The sequence below is a fragment of the Pinus tabuliformis genome, chromosome X, assembly GCF_031772625.1.
Source record: "Pinus tabuliformis cultivar Carrire ecotype Pingquan chromosome X, CPIR1, whole genome shotgun sequence".
Classification (NCBI taxonomy): Eukaryota; Viridiplantae; Streptophyta; class Pinopsida; order Pinales; family Pinaceae; genus Pinus; species Pinus tabuliformis.
The window spans coordinates 445,020,312-445,028,735 of NC_142308.1; the positions used below are offsets into that span (position 1 = coordinate 445,020,312).

At 37.3% G+C, this 8,424-nt stretch overlaps 1 pseudogene; it reads left to right on the forward strand.

The window, feature by feature from the left end:
* Positions 1 to 525: 525 nt before the first annotated feature.
* LOC149140491 (pyrophosphate-energized vacuolar membrane proton pump 1 pseudogene) lies at positions 526 to 1,158 on the forward strand (annotated as a pseudogene).
* The last annotated feature ends 7,266 nt before the right edge of the window (positions 1,159 to 8,424 follow it).

Below are 8,424 nucleotides of genomic sequence, written 5' to 3' on the forward strand. Positions count from 1 at the left end.
TTGGATTTAGACAAATTGGTGGCCAGCTAACTGGCCACCCTCATCCAGTTCAACAACACTTGGTGGGTGAATGAGACACGTGCGCTCAACCATCTCAGGAAGAAAATTGAAAACAGGTAGTGATGGACAGTTAAACTTCAGCATGCTTGATGGATGAGATTAACAGCATAAAACAAATAGTTAAACACTGCAGTGGAGACAACAGTCACATAAGCCAGCACACGTATGTGCCATCTCACTCCAAAAATCACGCAGACATCACTGAGCGCTCTGCTTAAGTTCAAAGACCGTTAGACAACTTGCACTTGCAACATGATTCACTCGAAGTGTATTCAAATTCAGGTATTGCTTCCCTTTTTGCGAAGTTACATACTCTGAAATGCGAGATCATGCTGTGGAACTATTGTTTGTCTTGTCTCAAGATGGAGATAAACGAAAATTAGCAGAACATCTTGAAGAAAAATATATGAAAGGGTTAGCAAAACTTATTTCAACATCTTCAAATATGGTCTTGGCGGTTCTTCCATGGCTCTGTTTGGCAGCGTAGGTGGTGGTATTTACACCAAAGCAGCAGATGTAGGTGCTGATCTTGTTGGCAAGGTTGAGAGGAACATTCCTGAAGACGATCCACGCAGCCCAGCTGTCATTGCTGATAATGTTGGTGACAATGTTGGAGATATCGCTAGTATGGGATCAGATCTATTTGGGTCCTATGCTGAATCTTCCTGTGCAGCTCTGGTTGTTGCATCCATATCATCATTTGGAAACTCTCATGATCTTATTGCCATGTGTTATCCCTTGCTTATTAGTTCAATGGCTATCATTGCTTGCTTAATCACAACTCTGTTTGCAACTAACATATTTGAGATCAAGGCTGTGAAGGAAATTGAGCCTGCATTGAAAAAGCAACTTATTATCTCCACAGTAGTGATGACTATTGGCATTGCTGCTCTAAGCCTAGTTGCATTGCCTTCATCCTTCACTATCTTCAATTTTGGTACCCAAAAGGTTGTAAAGAAGTGGGAGCTTTTCTTCCGTGGTGCTATTGGTTTGTGGTCTGGCCTTGTTATTGGTTTTGTCACTGAATACTGCACTAGTAATGCTTACAGCCCTGTCCAAGATGTTACCGATTCATGCAGGACTGGAAGCAACAACTAATGTTATATTTGGGTTGGCTTTGGGATACAAATCTGTTATTATTCCCATATTTGCTATTGCAGTAAGCATTTCATGAAGAAAAGAAAGCTGCCGCAGTCGGAAAGTATTGTCATGTCAGGAACATAAACGTGAATCAAGGTTAACCAATGGAAAAACAGTGATTTAAAGGCCTGGAAACACTTTTTCCCATCCAGCTTCGGCATGCAATATCTATTCTCGGGCAATTCATTGTACGTGTGTGCTTTTATAGTACATTAGACTTGCCATTTGTGTTGGATTCGTCAGCTTTCAGGCAGCGCAGTTCAAGGAGAAGGCACCCCCAGCCAAGCAAGTAAAATCAGTGAAATTGGTTCTACAGGAAGCTAGCAGATTGTTTCTATAGGAAGACAGAGACTATTTCTACAGGAAGCCAGCGAACAGTTTCTACAGGAAAATTTGAAAAGCGGGAAGCCAAAGGAGAAATCGGCCGAGATGCTAGCCAAGGAAGTCACCAGGGCCATCAAGGACAAGGGGAGAGATTTGGTTGCTCAGAGGATGAGCAACACTTTCAGTAGGGGGGTGATGATGAGCCCCAAAAATGTACAATTGTTTGGGCTCATTCAACCTCCTAATTTGGCTTAGTCCACCATTCTCATTTGTTTATTGCATGTTTTTGATTATTTTTATGTTAATAGAGTGAATTTGGTTAGTCATTATGCCAACAAGTCTAATGGGTGCTTTGGGTAGCCTTTTTGGTCAACTTGGAGACAAAATGGAAGGTCTTAATGAGCACTTGGCAGCCAAATTCGTGGGAGAACAAGCTAGAGGATTTGTAGGAAGGTGTCCCCCTCATTTATGGGCCCTTACCTCGAATTCTCCACCATCAGCTCGCAGTTCAAGGGCCACCGAATCAATCAGCCCAAGGGCAGCCAAGCAAGTCAAGTAGGACTGCTGTTAACTACAAGTCTTGGGCAGCCAAGTCCCTAACTTTTAGGAGGATTGTTGGGTCCTCAAATTGTATAAATAAGAAGGCTTGGGGCATCATTTTGGTTAGCTAGTGGGTAGTCATTTTTGTAGCTAGTAGTTAGTCAATTTGGTTTTTTGCTCTTTGTAAGCCAGTTTTGGCATGACATTAGATTTTTGATTATGAATAAAGGCAAGCAGATTTGGATCTAATTCTGAGTTTTTAAGGGAGCTATAGCTCTCAGGTTAGGGCCCAACCTGAGAGCAATAGACCTCCCCTTCCTTGTAGTGTTATTTCTTTTTCGTTGCAGCACTTTATTTCCTCTGTTTAACATGCATGTAGAATTTACAGTTTGCTGATTTGATTTGGTTAATGAGAATTGCATAGGATTAGTTCATGGTTAATTAACTTTCAGTTGTTTCGATCAGAATAGGAGGTTTGTAATCCACTAGAGCTCCAAGAAAAAGGTTGTTAGAGATCACTGCCATCTCTGTTTAGGGATTGGGGTGCAGTCCATATCAACCACCAAAAAGGACGCAGTCTTTTACTTCCATGCAAGCTGCAACATAGTCATTTTCATTGAAGATCCATCCATGCACTTTTGATATTGAGCATTACTTCTTCATTCCACTTCCATGCACGAGTTTCCTTCACAATTTACATTGTTGTTCATTGAGTTTAAATCACAGGTAGCACAGGTTAATGAGTTCTCATTTTGGTGACATTCATAAGCAATTTGTTTTATTTACACTGCTCCACACCATTCCATTACCTTCCTCTTCTTGTCAATCACACCTGAAGCCACTCAACCGACCTCTGTTCAGCTCGTTTACCTTCCAGCTTTTCCATTACTCACGTAGCTCCATTTACTTGACCTTTCGTGATCCCATCCTTCCAGCCATCAACCCACTGCATGCACTCTTCCTCCATCTGATTTCTCTGCTCCTGAGTCATCACCAGCTCCATCTCCATCTCACCTAGCCTCCCACACCACTCCAGCACTTCACCATCTTCCAAAACTTCCACGGTCAAACATCCTATAGAATTGCACAGACTTCCTGTAGAAACCCCTAAGTTTCCTGTAGGATCCCCTGTAGACTTCCTGTAGAAGCCTGCAAACTCGGTTGCTGAGCATCCGAACGTGGTAGACTTCTGTGGACTGATGCTAGAGACCCTTTGGGACCTCCCCTAGCCATGCTGACCTTGCCCATGCTTTCCTTCCATTCCAACCGCTCCTGCACAACCAAACCCTAATCAAAAGCATCATCACAATAAACCCAACCACTTAATGAAAACATACAAAAACATGTCTTTTCAGATGCAAGTAGCTTAGATGCATGTATTTCAGTTCACTGCAAGTAATGGCATCCTTGGTAGAAGTTTCATTCACATTTTTGCATTGTAAGGGTCAAGCTAGTTAAATTAGGGTTTATTAGGGTTTCCATGCTTTGTTGTCTTTCAATTTCCTTTTTGCAAAATAGGTTAGCTTCCTTCAAGATAGCTTTCGTCCATCATTCATAAAGCTTCTTCTGTGAGCATATAGAAGTTGGCTTGAGCCCTAGCGGACTTGTGCCAGCTGACCAAGTGACAGCTGCGACAAGAGCTAGTACTTGTGCATACAGCACCGTCGCTTCCAAGTTTGTACGAACTACCGGGTTGATAAAATTAGAGATAGGAAGCTCCAAGAGTTGTAGCATTATTGCTACAATACTGGAGCCCACCACCATGCTCCCCTAGTGGCAAGCATGTGGAAGATAATTCGTAGACAAAATATTTTCATTTTCCTCTTTCCTCCTTCAACTTTGTAGGTTGGTTATTCTTCACCATTTTCTCTTAAATTTTTGAGGTTTCTTATTTGAATCTGAATTCTAGTTGATTACTTTTTTTCCTTCTTGTCCATTTGTAAATCGTAATGTATTTTATGTTTTTGATATAGATTTTTTGTTGTTTTCCTTTGTTTCTGCCAGCATGGACGCAGAAGGAAGTACAAGACATTTGGTTCTTACATATTATTGGTATTCAATAGGTTTTACAGAAGTTAACGGTAATGTTTTGTTTCCTTTTTCTACAGGTGATACCCTTCACAGTTTAACTCCTCGAGTATGCCCAACGTTAAAGAATTCGTTTGTATTCTGGATTCTAGCACCTAATAACCTTGGTTCTTATGTAAGCGAAGAGTTCACTCTGAGTTACTTCCTGGTAATTGGAACATGGTAAGATAATATTTGATTTCTCTTCTTCAGATTTTGTTTTTATGACATACTGGTATTATTTTCCCCCCTTTTTAAAACTGCAGATGGAAAATTTGCAAAGGAAAGTTAGTACCCATAATGAATAACTCTTACAAGTGAGATCTATTGGTATATTACAATTTTAAAAAATCAAATTAGTGGTTATTCTTATTTTCTATTCTTATCCAAAACTCACACCAGTGTAATGAAATTTTGGCAAGTAACTTCCATTCTTAGGTCGTATGTTATTTTTTCCAAAGATATTTAACAGTGAATTTGGTTCTTGTATTCTTCTTCTCAACAACCCAACTAAATTTGTCTCCACATTTCAGTTTGGAATCCTTTCTTCCACTCTGTTTCTTATGGGTTCTCACATACAAAATTGATGTTTGAGTTCTGGGTTATCCATATTTTTTTTTTCTATATTGGCCTCTGAGTGAGCACCCAAATTCAAGCCCGAAATTCCTCACTTGGTCTTGACGATAGAGGAAATAATCCTCACATCCATGATTCTATTATACTCTTTTGAAGTATCTATAAAAGTGGTATGAGGCCCTCCATTCCATTAAGACTCCAAACCTCTCAGGAAATCCAATAGCCATACAGGCTTTGAACTCCCCTAGAGACTTTGATAGTAAAAAAGTCAAAGCCAATAGATGTGGCCATGACAACCTTAACACTGTTGGTATGTGCATTCCAGATGAAATCAAAGGAATCTCAGACCTACCCTTTAGTTCCAGTATACTCTACCAGAACCATCCATACATCCTTGGAATTACCATAATTAAAATCCTTCAAAGCAACCTTCCCTACCTTCATATCAAGGGAACATACCCGAATTGACATAGATTCTACTATAATAGTCCTTTCATTGAGAATAGGAACATTGGACATGGGAAAGTTGGTGAGATCTATAACAATCCTTTTGAAAATCAACAGTGGCTCCAACCTCCCCTAGGAAATCCTTGCTTGGCCAATTCTTGGTCTAGCTCTTTGAATTTTTCCTCTCAGTTGTATTGCCTCGACTCATAAAAGAAATGGTGTGAAACCTCATCCATTTTGTCTTCACAATTTCCCCTACCCAACATCGCAACATGATAAACCAACAATTCCCTAAATACTCAAAGAATTAATTAAGGTATTGTATAAATTTTATGGTCATTTAGTTATTTTCCTGTGTAATTTTCCGTAGGTGATCTTGCTCGAGGCATAACCAAATACCGTAATGGAAAATTTCCATCACTAAAAGAAATCAATGAAAAATAAAGTTTCTGTTTGTAATCATAGTCCCAAATACAATCATCTAAATAAACCATTTTAAATCCTCCTTTTCTCTACATTACCTTTGTATCAACTCATACATTATGATAAATCACTTCCTTTACATCACTTTCATTTCATGCCAATAAGTTCACTCAACATTGAAACTATCGACTCAATTATTGACATTGTTGGTGTTGTTAGCTTAACTTCTTCTACATCCATCCTACGCTAGCATTATGACTTCCAAAATCACAGAAAAACTCTCATCTTCTATATCATGTTAGGTTGCATCATCGATGTCACCTTATGGGACATGCAATTCCGTGCTGAATGGGATGAAATTTATAACCTTGCCACATCAAAATCTACTCCATTCCTTCTAATCAAAGGAGATCATGTCATTGATTTAACTAGAAGGACTATTGGAACACACTAGTTCCAACAATGGTTTTAGGAAAGAGGTTCCAATGCATCCTTTCCTTCATTGAGTTGAACATACACATGTTTCTCTATTAGTATTTTCAAAACAAAATCAAATTATAAAGTTGTTGAAATGTCCCACTATGAAAAATCCCCATGGATTTTCATCTGTGCTACTACGACAATTAACATGGAAGATTTTTACTTCCTTGCATGCCCCCTTCGCATTCATGGGATGAAATTCGTGAAAAAAGTTTTCCAACAATCTGAAAGCATGTGGCATTGCATGAAATACAAAGGTCCCTTCCTTGAATGTGACTACCATTATGTACTTCGTCTTGAATTGCATGACCACATTAGGGATATAGAAAATGTCATTTCTTTCAATGATACTACAACTAAACTCTTGGTTGCAACAATGAAGGACCTTTTCCTCCTTTCAAGCGAGCTACAATCCATCAGAGACATCTCCACCAAGATCAAATGTTATCATTTATTTTTCAACCTTTCTATTAAAATAGTCACTTTCAACATTATTGAATGCCTCTACCTAACCCTTATGCACTTTGATTTATGTTCAAAATTTATTTCATTCCTTTAAAAAAAACCAACAAAATTGAACTCCTCTTTTATACACCTTCTACCTACAAGGAAAATTGAACTCCTCTATTATGTACCTTCTACCTACAAGGAAAATTGAACTCCTCTATTATGTACCTTCTAGCTACAAGGATTTCCATTGTTCTGGGACATTTATGTTAGTGCAACTTTCTTCTGAAATTTAACATCCTACTACATTCTTTAGAAATATGGAAACTCAAATTTTTTATTGTATTTCATTCTCCATATACTTTGCTTGATTGTTGCCTTCCACATTCCCCCACTTCTCCTATCGGCGTTCCTTTGCACTTCTTAGTGAAATTGCTAGGATACAAAGCATCGATGAAGTAGATATACATGTTAGAAATAGAACCAACACTCAATTTTCCAACCAACCCATGAAACCGCCTATATACGTGTTTCTCTTAGAATATGGATTTCAATAAATTGAAACTAGTTATAATATAGAGGATTTTAAAATTACAATGCCTTTTGATTTCATAAGGTTATGTTTGACATGCATCATGTATCACATGGATCCTAATACCACATTAAATTGGAAATGACAATCACACTCTCGTACATCGTACAATATGTATCCAAATGAAAATAAAAAGTTTCCATAAACACCTATCCAAGACACATTGTCACTGCAATCTAAAAACACACACTTCAAAATGCATAAACATTCATACAATTTTTTTAGTGAAAACCATAACTACAAATTGATATACTAAACCATAACAACATATTTATATTGGATAAAAATTTCAATTTTCAAAAAGTCAATATGTACTAATCATTAAAAAAAACATGTTAATTTTAATAATACACTTTCTGAAATTTTTTTTTTTTTTGTTACGTACCCATTTTATTCAATCCCATTTTTTTTCCTTGTCCAAACCAATGTAGGTATTTTTAATAATCTTTAACCCTATATCATCACATAAAAACCATAATAACGAACAACCTAATCATATACAAACACTAAAATCACATATATGCAAACACCAAAGTCATTGTTCCAACATGCACAGAATAAGGTTCGGGACACAATTAATTATGATATGATTTGTCATATAGGTTATCTAACTTGCTACACATTAATGTCAATGATTGTATTCATTTTCTATGGTTTAGAATAATATAAGTAACTTGTGTTTGAGTCTACCCTTAGTGGGTTAATTTTGTATAGTACAACCCCTTGTTATCATGGTTTATATATTTTTAATTTACATATGGCAACTATATAGGAGGCATTTATATGCAACTAAATTTTATATTTAGTGAAGCCCATTATATTTTATTGGTAGTTTGGGTGATTTTCGAGGCTATGGAGGTTTTCCACTCCTACACGAGTGATTGTTTGACTATCCATTGCCCATGTGATATTCACATGATTGTCTTACTCAATTCTATTAATGGTGGAGATTGGGTTTTCCATGATTTCAGGGTTGATATTTCTTTAACCTAGGGTGAAAACCCTCTTGCACCTAATGTTTTTCCCTCCACTCATTGTCATGGTTTCACCTTGTCCTGCATGGATTATAGGATTTCCTCCGATGGACAACAAGAGTATGGAAACCTCAATTTGTCTGGTTCAGAATTTATTTTTATTAATTATATGGTGGTATTTTTTCCTTTTTGAAAATTGTAAATGGTGATTTTGCAAAGGCATCTCACTACCCATAATGAAGAACTCTTATAGGTAAGATTTGTTGTTATATTATAATTTAAAAATATCAATTCACATTTATTCTTATTTTCTATTCTGATCCAAAACTGCCATTGATGTAAAGAGACTTTGGG